We start from the raw sequence: 16,416 nt of genomic DNA, 5'->3' as shown, positions 1-16,416 counted from the left end.
CAAATGGGAATGCACAGTAGGGCTACTACTTGTAAATACAGAGTTAGGCTATCCTTGGAATTATTTTAAGATGCCTAATCTACGAAATAAAAGATAATAAAATTTGGTGGAAAAGGGAAAAGGAATCATAGTTATCAGAAAGAAGAGATGAAATGTACAAGAGCTTAGAGGCTCGAAAGCTAGTGATTTAGTCAGCTTTTTGGCTGATGTAATTAAAATAACTGACCAGAACAATTGTAGAGGAGGAAAAGTTTATTTAGGGGCTCACAGTTTCAGAGGTCTCGGTACATAGAAGAATAGCTCCATACCTTGGGTCTTGAGGTGAGACAAAAGAACATCATGGTGGAAGAGGTGGCAGAGAGAAGTGGCTCACATGATGATTATGAAGCAGAGAGAGAGACTTCACTTGCCAGATACATAATATATACCCCAAAGTCATGCCAATGACTCACCTCCTCTAGCCACACCCTATCTTCCTTCAGTTAATGCTCAGTTCAACCCACAGGAGATTAATTCACTGGTTGAATTAAGACTCTCATAACCCAATCTTTTCACTTCTGAATGTTCTTGCATTGTCTCACACATGAGCTTTTGGGAGACACTCAATATCTAAACCATACTAGCATAGAATAATTAGGAAATTTCTGAAATTAGAAGAGCTCACGAAGAGAATCAACAATTATTTTGCAATGTTCAAGTGTTCGTGGGCTGGTAGATGATGATGGTGATGATGGCGATGTTGATGATAGCTACAATGAAGAAGTACAATAGCAGCAATGATCAGGCAGCCATTGTAACAGGGACATGAAGGACAATCAATTTTTTCTTCAATATTCAAGTACAGATCGGGCTCTTACCACTAAAGCCTTTCTTCTTTGACTTAAGAAATAAAAGAAAATAGCCTCTGCTTGTTTGGGATTGGACCAAGGCTTAGGCAAGCACTGAAGGATGACAACAGAGCTGCATCTGCACTAACTCACTAACCAAAGGAATCAAATCCTACTATTGTTCTTTGAATCCGGATTCACAGTTTTAGAGATACAAACCAACCACAAATATGCCTGAAAACTATGGACTGATTCATTTCTTCAAGATCCAAAAATCCAGGGTAAAGGTTATGGCTCAGTTGGAAAGCACTTACCTAGCAAGCATTAGATCCTGAGTTTAATCCCCAGCACCAGGAAAACAAATGAGAACTGACATTCTTAGGTAATCATTGAGCCAGGCTATCAACTGCTATATTAGTCTAAGAAGTATTGGCATTCCAAATCTTGTTAGCTCTCCAACTGAAAGAATGAAGCCTCTTTTCTTCTCTTGAACCACAGAGTTAGAAGGAAGCGAATGTTAGATTTGCACTACTCTAGCAAGCATCTGATATTATCAAGTTGTAGACAAAAGTTTATTTTAACTCACGATTTTAGAGTTTTCAGTTCATGATTGGTTGGTCCCATTGCTTTGGGCTTGTGGCAGCACAATATGACAATAGTGCATGTTGGAGCAGACTCATTCACCTCATGCCCAGAAGTGACAGAGGAGGAGGAAAGGGTCTCTCCATCCCCTCTAAGGGCAAAACCCAATGATCTAATGACCTCCCATTAGCCCCATCTGTTAAAAGTTTCCACCACCTCTCAATTAGCACCAAGCTGGAGACCAAGCTTTTAAGATATAGAGCTTTGAGGGACATTCTCGATCCAAACTATACTAGGAAACAAATTACTTTTAAAGATGAAATATCTTTAAGTGTTTAAAAAAGTTATCTTTATACCAAAATTTTCAAAATAAAAGCCCCTTGTAAGGGGCATAGAAAGCAAACATATTCCCTTTGTCATTATTGAATGAAAAACTGAGATAATTATAGCTTGAGATATAATATGTGATTTATGTTTCAGTAACATTAAAAAATATTACAAAGAAATCTGTAACTGGTTGTGATCAGCACTTCAGATAGAGCCCTAATATCCAGAGTATACAAAGAACTCAAAAAATTAAACAATAAGAAAACAAATAACCCCCCAATCAACAAATGGGCCAAGGACCTGAACAGCCACTTCTCAGAGGAGGACATAAAATCAATCAACAAGTACATGAAAAAATGCTCATCATCTCTAGCAGTCAGAGAAATGCAAATCAAAACCACCCTAAGATACCATCTCACTCCAGTAAGATTGGCAGCCATTATGAAGTCAAACAACAACAAGTGCTGGCGAGGATGTGGGGAAAAGGGTAGACTTGTACATTGCTGGTGGAGCTGCAAATTGGTGCGGTCAATTTGGAAAGCAGTATGGAGATTCCTTGGAAAGCTGGGAATGGAACCACCCAGCTATTCTCCTTCTCAGACTATTCCCTAAAGACCTTAAAAGAGCGAACTATAGGGATACTGCTACATCGATGTTCATAGCAGCACAATTCACAATAGCTAGACTGTGGAACCAACCTAGATGCCCTTCAATAGATGAATGGATAAAAAAAATGTGGCATATATACACAATGGAGTATTACTCTGCACTAAAAAATGACAAAATCTTGGCATTTTCAGGGAAATGGATGGCATTAGAGCAGATTATGCTAAGTGAAGCTAGCCAATTCCTAAAAACAAATGCCAAACATCTTCTTTGATATAAGGAGAGCAACTAAGAACACAGCAGGGAGGAAGAGCATGAGAAGAAGATTAACATTAAACAGGGATGAGAGGTGGGAGGGAAAGGGAGAGAGAAGGTAAATTGCATGTAAATGGAAGGAGACCCTCATTGTTATACAAAATTACATATAAGAGGAAGTGAGGGGGAAAGGGAAAAAAAAACAAGGGAGAGAAATTAATTACAGTAGATGGGGTAGAGAGAGAAGATGGGAGGGGAGAGGAGGGGTATAGTAGAGGATAGGAAAGGCAACAGAACACAACAGATACTAGTATGGCAATATGTAAAAACGTGGATGTATAACCTATGTGATTCTGCAATCTGTATACGGGGTAAAAATAGGAGTTCAAAACCCACTTGAATCAAATGTATGAAATATGATATGTCAAGAATTATGTAATGTTTTGAACAACTAATAATAAAAAATAAATAAATAAAGGAAAGTTTAGTAGAAGCAATCTAGTGGGGAGAAAAACAAAATTGACATTCATTATTGTTAAAACTCATAATCAAATTTACTTGGGAGCAAGACACTTTCAGTACGCAAATTCAGCATCCGACTTTTGACAGTGTGGTGCATAAGCAAATATGGCTTCCTTCAGAGATTGGGCCTAGGGACCCACCTGGGGTGATGTGCCCTCCTTCAGTGTTTAAACGTTTTATTTAGAAGAACATTCTTTCTGTGACTGATTCTCAGTATTAGCTAATATTTTCCCTCTTGGTAATACAATACTCTATTCAAAGTGTTAAAAAAAGATATTACAATACTTCAAATTTATTTTTATATATAAGCATATTGTTATTAAAATATCATTACCAAATAAGCAATCTTCATAGATGTATATTATTCATGGAAGTATACAAAATTACTTTCAGTGGTATGAAAATTTAACCAATTGTTAAATTTTAAGAACATTTGCAAATTGGTTGCTTTCAGCCAATCTGGAGGTATTTATTCCACGGAAATTGGTAAATCCTACAAATCTGAATTTCTCTCACTCCAAGCACCAGAAATTAAATATTTGCCAGCACATTACTTGTTACATTCCTGGAGAAGTATAAAAGAAACCAATCGCCTCAAAATTCTAAAGTTGTGTATGAATACACATATGCTAAGCATAAATTTTAAAAGTTGTGTGTGGGGGGGTGAGGATCAAATCATCTCAGTGAAGCAGTTAAGTAACTTATGCAACAAAGTTTTTGAAATGACAAAATGAGTTTATAAAACCTTTCCACTAAATTTCAAGATCAGTCAAGCAGGCAAGACTATTCCAGCTGAAGCATACATTATACATAATAACCCACAGCTAGTAAGCCCAGCTCACCTGGACCTGGTTTAGACAGAAGTTCAAAAACTGTGTGATGAGAGATGCTCAAGTCTTCACTGCTTTGCTTCCAGTCATTCCTTACAAACTTATAATAAAGGGTTGAGATCTAGCCATCAAGGTCACATTCAATAGTCCTTCATCAATTCTTCAATTATTAGCTTTCGAAATTCTGTTGGAGATAAAGTACAGCTAAAGTACAGTGAATAAAAGTTTAGGATCCTGCTACCTATGCTTTCAAAGGCTTCTTTTCATATATAGGACAGTAAAGAAGGACATTCAAGAGAATGTTGCATTTAAGAAGTGCAGTCCTGACACTGGAAGAAAAGGTCACTGTAATATATAACAAGTGTTTGAGGAGCAGAAACTGTGAGACATTGGTATCCACATTCTCAGTCTTCTGGAACATTTTTGTCAACAAAGAAATGTCTTGGTCTTTATAGTAGGTCCTTATAAATATCATATAAAAATAGGAATAGCCTAGTTTAGAGTTCTTTAGAGAAAAATGTAAAACCTACAGTTTGACTCTGATTCACTATTCAGTTATGAATGGACTTTTAGGAAGAAATATTCCTCTAACATTTGCAGAGATGAAATCACATGGGATTGACAAAGAATGAGGGGGATTAATATCACAGGTAATTAATAAAAACAATGGTTATTATATACCTAGATTATTTTATTTAATTGTCACAAACACCTGATGAAATAGATGTTTATCCCCGTTTAACTGATGAGAAAACTGAGGACTTTGAGAAAGTTCACAGAAATGATAAGTAGAGGAGTCAGGATTTGAGCTCAGGTCTATTTGAGTCAAATACCTAGCCTCTTTCCACTATTTAAAACTATTTTGCCAGGATTTAGAAACAGAAGTGAATAAAGAACTAAACAGCAAGGGTTATACTGAAAGACTTTTGAGTAACTTCCTCATGTTTATTATTTTTCTTATCCCATCTGTTTCCCTAGAGTAATTAGAAACAAGGGCCCTTAGAAACCAAAATTCATGTCCTTTGTTTTGTATTTGAGATGTTTGCTTTAAATCATAGGAACTACTGCATAGCTTATAGAAAGAGGGTATCCCAGGGTGAAAAGTGGACTACAGTGAACACTGAGAGGACAAAAATAGTTTCTAATTCCTCAGGGAATACAGCAAGGAAGGCAAGGAAGGACGGCAAGTCCACTGGATCCTGAACATGAGAACTGAGTCCACAAGTCAAAGAAAGGGCTTATGTAAGTTCTTCAATACGAACTTATCAGGTCATTGTTTTGGCACCTCAATCTTATAAACTATCAATTTATCCTTAGATCTGTGCACGTATCCATTCATCCAAGTCGTTACCCCCATTATACCAATTTATCTCTCAGTGAGCCATATTCCTTGTAGCTTTGGAGACTTCTTACAAAATTATTTCCAAAGTTATTCCTCCCATCAAGATTGTTGTACAGTGACAGGGGACATACAAATACAGGCAGGGGACTCAGAAAGACAGTGCCCTGGACCAAGAACCCTGATGCTCAGAATCTTGTGGTTAATATATCACTAATTAGCCCTGTCTTCTTTCCTTCACCCTGTGCCTTGACTAGCTATTGGAGGAAAGAAAAGAAGAAATGGTGGGTGGGGAAGGAGCTATAAGAGAATATAGAAATTACCAAATATTTTCTATATTTTAGGTGCCCAGCATGTTTATGGACTTTAATTCTAGTTAATAATCATGACACTTAACAGATTCCTCTTTTGTAATTTATTTTTCTGTATCTTCAAAATTGATTACAATTATTTTAACCACATTTAAGACATAGATGTAGTAGCTTCTGATAAAGATATTATAAGTTTTTGCTTGGATATTCCCTTCTACAATAATTTCATAGCAATGATGGGTAAACTAGAATAGAAGTAAATTAAAAGACATACCTGAGATCAATTAAAAGATAAACATCTCTGTGGTCAAGTCATAAAACAGAAAATGAGACAAGACCTCTATGCTGGGGTGTTTCTGAATTAAAAACAAGCAAGGCTTTCCTGCAGCTCCACTCCTCTAACTGGTATGAACCAACACCGATAAAGCCACAACCTTTAATGGAATTCCTTTAATACAAGTAAAGAAGCGAGGTGCCCCCCCCCCATAAAATAGGTACAGTTACCACATGTTGATTAAAAGCTAAATACAGAAAGAAAGGAGCGAGTGAGAGAGAGGGAGAGAGAGAGACAAGGGAGAAAGAGAGAAAGAAAGAAGGGAGAGAGAAAGGGAGGGAGGGAGGGAAAGAAAGAAAAAGAGAGAGAAAGAACGAGAAAGAAAAGAAAAAATGAATGAACTAGAAGCCAAAACCCTGCTTCTGAATGCTGGTTTGGGCTCTGGCTCCTGATGAGCTCTGGTGGTCTGCAAACCATGTATTTGATGGGTTGTACTATTAGTGGCTTAACTTTCACCCAGACCAATACTGCAATGGGATGATCATTCAAAATACTAAGGGGAAATAAAAATAAATCAACCTAAAATTTTATACATGAAAACTATCATCCAAATGTAGGAAAAATTAACAATATATTTAGATATAAAACCTTAAACAATATACCATTCACAGGCTTCAACTAAAAGAACTTTCAAAGAGTGAATTTCAACAAAAGAAAAATAAACTCAGATGAAAAACATGATATAATAAACAAATTATTTGTTGTTAAAAATAATGTTTTGTGATTTTACAAGAATCAACAAAACAAAGATTTTAAGTAGCAAAAAAGGGATAAGTTATTTATTTTGTAAAGTATTTCAGGATCCTTTCTAAGATCTGAGGAGTCTAAAAATACTATATAGTACTAATTTTTTTTAAAATCACATAAGTATGTATCTTAAAACTTAAAAATAATCACTGGGTATATATATATATATATATATATATATATATATATATATATATATATATTTAAATTATAGGAGTAAAAGAAGGAATGATGTTATCAATTCAATTTTGAGCAAGAAAGAGGAGGCAAGTGACAAAATAAGCATAGTAAGTAGAAACACAAAGTAAGAGGGTTAAATATAAATGACTAGATAAATCTATACTAACAAAAGAAAGCCACTGTAGAAGACAACATCCCAGAAATTGAATTTAAGGCAGGTAGAATTAATACAAATAAGGGCAGATGATATAGTAATATATAATAATAATGATAATGATAATAATAGGAACAATCCATCAGGAAAGAAAATAAACTTATACATATTAAACAATGCATCTTTAAAAGGTGACAAAAATGTTAGCATTACAAGGTGAGATTTACAAGTCCAAAATTATGATGCATTTTTTTAACCTGATTCTTTCAAAATATAACTTAAGCATGTAAAGTTAATAAGCTTATAGTAAGTTTCCACAACAAATTAATGCGTGATCAAATAAATAAATGTAAAATAAAACACCCAACAAATACAAGACCCATATGCTTTCTAAGAACCTTGGAATGTTTGCATAAGATGACCTTGAATTAACATATTAAAAAAATTCAGTAAATCTCAAAACACTATTAGTATATACTTTGGTTTTTAAATATAATACAATTAAACTAAAAGTCAATAATAGGAAAGAGTTTAATTGTTGTTTGGAAGCTTAAAAGTAAATTCCTAAATAATTATCAAGTTAAGAGGCAATCACAAAAGAATACAAAGTATTTAGAACTGAAAGAAATTGAAAGTACTATCTATTGACATTTATAGAATGTTTCTAAAATTTCAGTAATGAAATTATATATTTTGTATAAATGCAATTTATACAAAATAAGAAACACTGAAGATAAGAATACAAAATGGTCTTAAAATATTACTAAAACACATTTAAATAAAGTACAGTAAGAAAATTAATGAGTGTGGTAATACAATAGAAAAGAAACAATAGAAAAAAATTCACAAGAACAAATAACAGTTTTGTGGAAAAAAAAAAAAACAGACAACCAATAAAATCAACTTACCTCTGATAAAATTAATGAATAAAACAGAAAAGTAATAAATAAAATATTAAGAACATAAAAGGTATAATTATACATATATTAGGGAGTAAATGTATGAGATTAATTAGTACTGTGGATAATTTTATGCAAAAATTGAAACTAAGTAAATTTTATTATTTTCTAAAAAATTAATTACCAAAATTGACCCTATTTTTTTAAAATGAGTAAACATAATTGTTAAGAATTGTCAAGGACCTGAAATATTGCTGTATCCTTAAGCTAATTAGTTTGTCTGCCAGAAACTCCTGCATAAGGAAAAGGACAGTTTATTGCTCACATAAATAGCAGTAGCCAGAGCACCAGTATTTTCTTGCACCAGCTCCAATTCCCACAGAGCATCTGAACATAGTCAAATAATATCTATACATGTAATGTCTTATGTTTCAAGAAAAAATCTGAGTTAGGGGACCTGAATCTTGTATAGGGGGTGCAAAACATGCTGACACATGCTAAGTAGCTAGGATTATAGACTGTCAGGGCAGCTATATTCCTGCTTACACATGACTGTGGAGGGACACTTATTGTTATTATACTTGAGAATTTTTTTGCTCCAGAGAAAGATGTTATCTCTATCTTTCAAGTACATTAACTATGTAGATATCCATGAAAAGATAATCTAAAGCAAAAGGATAGTAAATGTTTTGGTGTCCTAGGCCTAAACAGTAAGGCAGACCCCACAACTAGTCCACTGGAAGACACTATTGAGTCAGTAAATACATAACAAGGCTTATCAAGGGAAAGATTGGCCAGAGCTATGAGAACTAACCGGAGTTCTGCCTACTTGGTGAAACAACTATATCTACTTTTAAAATCCACCAAGACTGATGAGGATCAACCTCAGCAGCCCAGGGAACAACACTGAATTTCAGCTTGGCTGATGTATAAATGAATCAGATTCAGGAACTTTTGGAAAACCTCTGTCAATAAAGGACCCCCTTGAGTTGATGGATTTGCCTCAGGTGGCTGAGTGGGAAAAATATTTCTACCAAAGGATTATTTGTAAGTCACATAAAACCAAGATGGTCCCATTGTCATTCCAGCTGTGTTCATTTTTTTTTTTTTCTTGAAGTACTGGGGATCAAATCCATGACTTCACACATACCAGTAAAGTGAGCTACTGAGCTACTTCCCAGCCCTTTTATGAATTTTATTGTTTATTTGGACAACATAGGTACCTGCTAAGTTGTTTGTGCTGGCCTGGAACTGCCTTATCCTCTGGAGTAGCTAGGAATATAGGCATGGGCTACCACCCCTGGCAGGGTAGCTATATTCATGCTTACACCATTTCCAATTGACAAGCTATGTTTCTTAGGCCCTTTCCACATTGTTAGTTGTTGGGTTTGAATTGATTTACTCAAAATTGGTAACAAGAGGCAAGAGAATTACAAGGCTTCCATGGGGGCAAGCATTCAGTTTCAATAAGAGCCTTGTAGAAAGCTAATAGTTTCTTTACACAAAGGGTGAACCTGATCTCCATGTTAGAGAGAAACGGTTTCAAACCCCAAGAGGTTCCTCTAGTTGAAAGTCTGCCTCCTTTTACCTAAGATTTTAATCAGTAATATCATTGATCACAGAAACTTGGAATTCAATGGAGTCATTGGGATTGTGGGAGTTCTAATTATAGAAAATGTGAATAATTCTCAGGTCAATCTGTGGTTTATGCCCCCACTTAAAAACAATGCTGTTTTGTGTAATAGCAAATATGAAGTACTAAGTACACTATCCAATGAGTCTTCAAAATCCAAATTGTCCAAAAAATGTAGGAACATCTTTTTGGTGGTAGTTTTTCTTCACTGTTAGAGGATTCAACATTTTGATTGTGCTCATATAGTCCCAGAAACTATTTGGCAAGAAGACTCTGGAATTTTCTCATATATGTATATATGTGTATATATACAAATATATACATGTCATAGTGTGTATATATATATATATATATATATATATATATATTATAGTAGTACATGTATACTTATAGTACATATGTAATAGTATATATGCATATATGCACTTATAATATATACATATATATATATATATATATATATATATATATATATATATATATAGCTTAGGGACTGAGAGGCTGAGACTTCTGACTTGTCAACCAACGGAATGCGATCTGTGTAGTCAATGTTTGTGATATCAGAAAGTATAGGCACTTGTGCCAAACACTCAACTATTCAATAGTTGCAAACAGCAGCGGAATTCAGATGCCTCCAGGGAGTATTGAAAACATATTTTAAAAGCTTTGCCATATGAATGTGTCTTGATCTGCAGGTGCTAATGGGATAGAAAAAAGTTTTTAGTAACGTGTGAAACACCATAAGAACTATCATTAGTCTGTACAGTTGACACAGTTACAAAATGTCCAGGACACCTGGGACATCAGGAGCAACAATGGAATACAGCTGGCAATAAGCCACTATGAGATACCAGTTCCTGGTAGCCTCCTGAAGTAGCCATATAAGGCTGCTATATTGAGATATTGCTCTACTTGCCTTTCAAGAGCTTATGCATTCTGAGTTAACAAAAAATTGTTAATTATATGAAGGTTTCCATTTATGATCCTAGTATTACATATTCTTTCTATTGAACCGAATGAAAGGAACAGGAAGACAGTTTGGAAAATTATTCAAGTGCCAGAGTGTTTTGCAGTTCTGTGCTTGTCACCTGAGCTCAAATTTCCACAAAGCAGTGCAGAGTGTCAGATGATACTGAACATACAATGGATTGCCATACAGGAGAGGAACCCTGGGTTTAGGGGAAAAATTATTTATAATTGGTAGTAAGCAGGGCTGCTTTTTGCTTCAAAAGTACATGGCATTTTTATTTTCTAAGACTGACCCTCACAAGCATTCTTTAAAAGATAGTCCCAAATACAGAACAGTCATTGTCTCACTTGCAAGATAATAAAAATGATGAGGATTGTCTCCCAGAAAAGTATATAAAGAGATTCTTGCTCACATCAATCATTGGGAAAATTCAAATAGGATGATATACCATATTTCCCTGCACAATCAGAATGACTTTATGCCAATTTATTTTGACAAAAATTGGGGCACAACCATTATGTGAAGCTTTTTAAAAATGTGTAGATATTACTTAAAAATTATTATTAAATTATCATGGGTGTAAATTAGGATGCACAAAATACTTGTGAAAGCACATTAGTTCATGGTAAGAATTATGCAGTGAAAGATGGTGCCCATTATTTGGATAAAAAATAAAAGTTTAAACTTAGGAAGTATTGGTTATGATAAAGATAAATAGAAATTGTAAAGCATATAAATATATCCACTCACTTGGGAAAGAATCTGGCAACATCTAGCGAGTCTGAAGATGCTCATATTCTAAGTCTCAGTGATTCCTCTTGGAATATATGTCTATGAATCTCTTGCACATGCTGGCAGTATTAAAAAAATGGCTGCTATCAGTTTTCCTTGTATGTGTGGCAGAATTATAAGTAAAATAGGAAAACTGAAATCAACCCTACATATACATGAGAAGTGAGTGATTGGGGAAATTCTGGACTATTCATAAAATAGAAGATGCAACAAAGCTCAAATGAATAAATTACATATATACATAGACACACACACATACATATATATATATATAATCATGTAAACTATATAAAAATATTTAAGCTTAGTATGTTATTCATATAACATTTAAAAAGTGTCAATAACTATTATAAATAATGATTCATATAAGGATTCTCAGAAGACATTAATTATAGTTATAATATTTCCCTTAGTCTTAATGAACTAACACAAATATAATATAAGAACAAGTTTTCAGAAGCTTAGGTGTGGGAGTGTTCATTAAATTATTCTATATTTTTGTTCATGTACTAGAAGCACATTATCCTTATAATATTAGTATTAGTATTGAGGGGCTAATTGTTCATTATTTCTATATACTATTATTTAGTCTTTGAGAGAGGAAGTGCAGTTTTATATAATTAAAAATCTATACACCAAGCTAAACATGCCTGAGTTCAAACTTTAGTTTTACCTTTTATCATTTTTTGTGAACTTGAGCAATTTAACTAAAATTTTAAAACTATAGGTAAAATTGGAAAAATACTATGTCTTATATTCTAGGGTTGTTAAAAGTACTACATGAGGCAATAAATGAAAATGGATGTGTCTTGCTTGAAGAAAGTACTTTAAAATTTTTGAATATTTGTGATGATGAACAATTTAATGTATATCTTTTATATTAGCCATATATTTACCATCTCTTTAGAGAAAATATTTCTTTAATCAGAGATATTGTATATGCTTTCCCACTTCTTCCAACACAATTTTCATACCAGCTGTCTGTTCATCTCACTGTCCCCAAAGACAATCTGTTCAGCTTAGCCTGTGAGACTGTGATCATTCTGTTTCCTGGACCTTTAATTTGTTTCCGCATCCCATGGATTTCCATAATGAAACTATCCTAAATCTTACCTATGTTTTACTCTAAATAGCCTTATCTTAATAAAAATATATTACTACTAATAATCAACAACAATTTCAGTATCCTACATTTTGTAGCATCGTATGATTTAACATAACTTAAGTATTTTGTCACTTATGTGACATTCAGAAGAAAATAAGCTACTGTGTAGCGAACTAAGATTATATTTGCTGACTCTAAGTTTAATACTATGTGTCACCTTATCTAGTAAGTACTAAAATATTTTCCAATAGTTCATCTTCAAAGATATATCTTACTATTGTTTTTTCAGTAAGTATTTTCCCTATATAAGGCTATCCTAAAAACTTAAATCCAATAGCTGTTTTAGTGGCAATCATAAACTGGTTAATGGTAATAAAAGTGAGTGACATTATCTTGTAATGTTTTCTTTGAGCAGTATATTTGGAGGTCATGCTCTGTCAAGATACAACATAATTCAGTTGTCTGATAATGGGTAAATGTATAACAAATGTATTTCATAGAAAACTTGGAGAAAATAAAAACATGTAGAATTTGAAAATATGTCTATGCTGTGTAGTCCTCCTAACATCAATTTATGCACAAACAAAGCCATTATCTAGAGGAATAACAGAAGCCTCTGACCCTCCCATGGAGACCTTTTCACACATTAATCACTTCACAATGTCATAAGGCAGATATCTCACATCAGTCTGAGAACAGCTAAACTTTCTACATATTGTTTCTCTGTCTGCTAGATTCACATGATCAAAAGTCCTACTTTGAGGATTCCTATTGACCCCAGATGAAAGAATAGAGGTCATAGAGGATAGAGAAAGATGAGAACAGAGCTGCTGCCTTTCCATTTTACTACTGAAACCCTATATGTAGACCTTTTTTTAAGCAAATTTTTATTTTTGGTCTAGGAATCCCTTGTACAAGAAGAAAAAGGTCTGGGGGGAATTCACTTTTTTATTTTCTTCTATTTTTTTTTTTATTAGGAAAAGAAGCTGATTATGTTGAGCCTGGAAGAAGATACAGCTGTTTCTCCTACACTAAAAATTAACTAGTTCCTTGTACTTCTCTCTAAAAGCCAGTAGGTCCACTTAAACATGTTAACAGTGCAATTCCCTGTGACCAAAAAATATATATATATATAAAGATTTCTTAAGGTACAAAAATTTGACTCTGAGCTGTCATTTGTCTTAGTCAACCCTTTGCCAACCCTAGAGTATAATTAGAAGAATGAGAAGTTATACTCTATTTATGTATGATGTTTTAAAATGCATTCTACTGCCTTGTATAACTAATTAGAATATTTTTTTAAAAAAAGTAACTGGAGAGTGTCTATTTGTGCTCCGAGGGAGTGAGAAAGATCAATCTTCTACAGATGAGTCAGCTTCCAGGGTTGGTAGACTTTGTTTTGTAAGACCAAAATATTAAATCAACTTGATTTAAACAATTCCAGGAAGGTAAGAACAGATATGAAAATTCTCAGAAAGCAAAAATGGCTAAAAAGTTTATTTTCAACAAGGACCTAGCTATGGGGCTTTTCTTAGTGATATCTAGTTTTCATTTTGCTTTATGTTGTTAATTTGTAATTAATAGACTTGCTTCATTATATTTGGTGAATATATCAGGGATTTAATGATAAATCATATAATTTCTAGTTCTTTAACCTCTTTGATATTACTAATATAAAACTAGTTTAAAATGTATGAACTTTTAAAAGTTTTATTTCATCTAATTAAGTTTAGCAATAGGTTGAGTATGATAAATTTTAATGTCAAAACCTGTTTCTACTGGCTGACTTATGTTTATTAAGAGCATGACTTAGGAAAACCAAAAAATGAGTAAATACCAGGTTGAATCTATGTTCCATTAAGTGGATAAAATAAACAATAGGGGAGAAAGGGGGAAAACATAAATCAGTAAGAAGGAAACAATTACTCAACCAGAATTGATAAGAATGTGTTCATTCAGACTAGATGAAACACAGGTTAGAAAGCCAGGGAATACTGTTGAGCAAAATTAAATTTATCATCTTGAACAGGAAAAACAGAGCCAGTTGCGACTAACACACACATTAATGAAGGTCTGTAAAAGTAATGACAAAGGTTATGACATTGTCTGTGTAGGAAGGAAAATGCTATATGGGACTGTCAGCATGCAAACACCAAGGAGAACAGCCTTTCTTAAATGATCATTGGTTAGAACAGTGGTAAAGAAAACAAATGGGTCTGTTCAGGATCTACATACATTCTAGATTGAGATATCTACCTTTAAGAGACTGAACAGAGTTTCCGAGGACTGTGAAAGATCTAAAACTTACTTAAGAAGCTGTCCAAAGCTGAAAGAAATAATCATGAAACTTTCTAGTTCCTCTTCTCCATTTTTGGTTTATTAACTCATGATTCCTCTGTTAGGGTGATATTTACAACTGATTGTTGTTAAACAGATAGAGCAAAGGAAAGTGACAAATGGTTACAGTGTCAAGTAGTAGTTTCGCTGACCTCTACCCTCACCTCACTTTGAGCATCTAATTTTGATGAAAGAATAATGAGAGCCCATATCATTTATAAAAAGATAAGGGACTTGAATCCAAATGTACACCCACATTTTTCTCAGGGTTTAATGGATTCAAAAGTTCAGAGAGAGAATTCAGCAATTGGGAACTCAAGGAAATCATAGAATGAACCCACATGCTTTTCAGGGACTTCAACACTTCAAAGGCCCAGGTAGTGTCTCTGAGCTTCCCTTGGGATTAGCAGGGCTAGCGTGGAACTATCCGTGGTTCTGAAATTGTATGCAGTCTTTACACTTGTTATATCAGGATTGATGAACTAAGAATGAAAAGATACAACATTCCCAAGTTTACAAATAAATATTATTAATCAAAAAAATTTATGTAGAAAAGTGGTCAAACATAAAATAGTAAAGACAGAATGGGGCATGTGGTAAAAAATTTCTTTCAATATCAGGAATATTTGTTTTTCTATAGATTAAGCAGCTTTTCTGAACAGAAGGATAGTATAACAAAATTATTACTTTAATCATCTTAATTAATCTTCATATACAGAATAAATTTTGAGAAATATGTTTAAATTACAAAATTCAAAGAAATACATCCTAGTTTAATTAGGACCTTTAAACATGTCAGATTTTTTTTTTTTTTTTTTGTCCCTAAGAAGTCAGTAGTAACCTAAAAAAGAATATATTCTGGCATTTAAGTATAATACTTTTTAATAATATTAATAAAGGAGAATTAGTGGAAATTGATCTTTTCTTGGAACTCATCCACAAAATTTAAATTTCCAAAGGATTAATTTCTGGAATACCGTCATCTATGAAGTACAAGATTACATATCATATATGACACTTATACTTAAAAATTACTGAAATTATTCACATTGATTTTATGGAATTATTATTAAGTGCATAAGGAAATATTGCCTGGCACAAAGATTAATAAAGATAATGATTGATAGATAAACAAGTATAAATATAGATGTATACAGAACATTCCTAATAATTGAAAGAATTAAACTATCTGGTTATTAATTTTATTTCTTTGTTTATCTAAACCCAGATAAAAATTAAGACATCTTTTGATAAAGTTAAGAAATAATTATCATAAATATCTCCTTTCCTGAAAGAAATTCTATTCATTATCTAATAAGATTTCTCTCTTAGCTTTGGAAAATTTTATACATAGGACATTGGAAAGGAACTCTTAATTTGAAAAAAAATGTCCTTCTTTTCACATAAGATTGCATAGAGGGCAACCAATACTGACACTGTAGGGTTGATATGATGTCCTTCATTTTTATATAATTATATGTAGGTGTTTCATTTAAGATTACATAATAAGTTAACTAATTCAGGTACCTTAGCAATAATGTGGTGTGTTTAACATTTGTACATAATATTGTGTGAGTGTCAAGAAATTGATCTTTGCTAATTTTAAGTTTTGTTTCAGGAGATAAATATCTGATTTGGGCAATGTTCCCAGAAGTTCCTTTGGAAG

At 33.2% G+C, this 16,416-nt stretch overlaps 1 long non-coding RNA gene across 1 annotated transcript in view; it reads right to left on the bottom strand.

The window, feature by feature from the left end:
- Nucleotides 1-3,970: 3,970 nt before the first annotated feature.
- LOC139704667 (uncharacterized) overlaps nucleotides 3,971-16,416 on the bottom strand; it is a 193,091-nt gene continuing 180,645 nt past the window's right edge. The window contains exon 5 of the long non-coding RNA XR_011706549.1: nucleotides 3,971-4,133. This is a non-coding gene — a long non-coding RNA (uncharacterized lncRNA). The remainder of the gene's footprint in view (nucleotides 4,134-16,416) is intronic.

Source organism: Marmota flaviventris, chromosome 1, assembly GCF_047511675.1.
Source record: "Marmota flaviventris isolate mMarFla1 chromosome 1, mMarFla1.hap1, whole genome shotgun sequence".
Lineage (NCBI taxonomy): Eukaryota > Metazoa > Chordata > Mammalia > Rodentia > Sciuridae > Marmota > Marmota flaviventris.
This window is presented reverse-complemented; position numbering and strand designations above follow the sequence as displayed.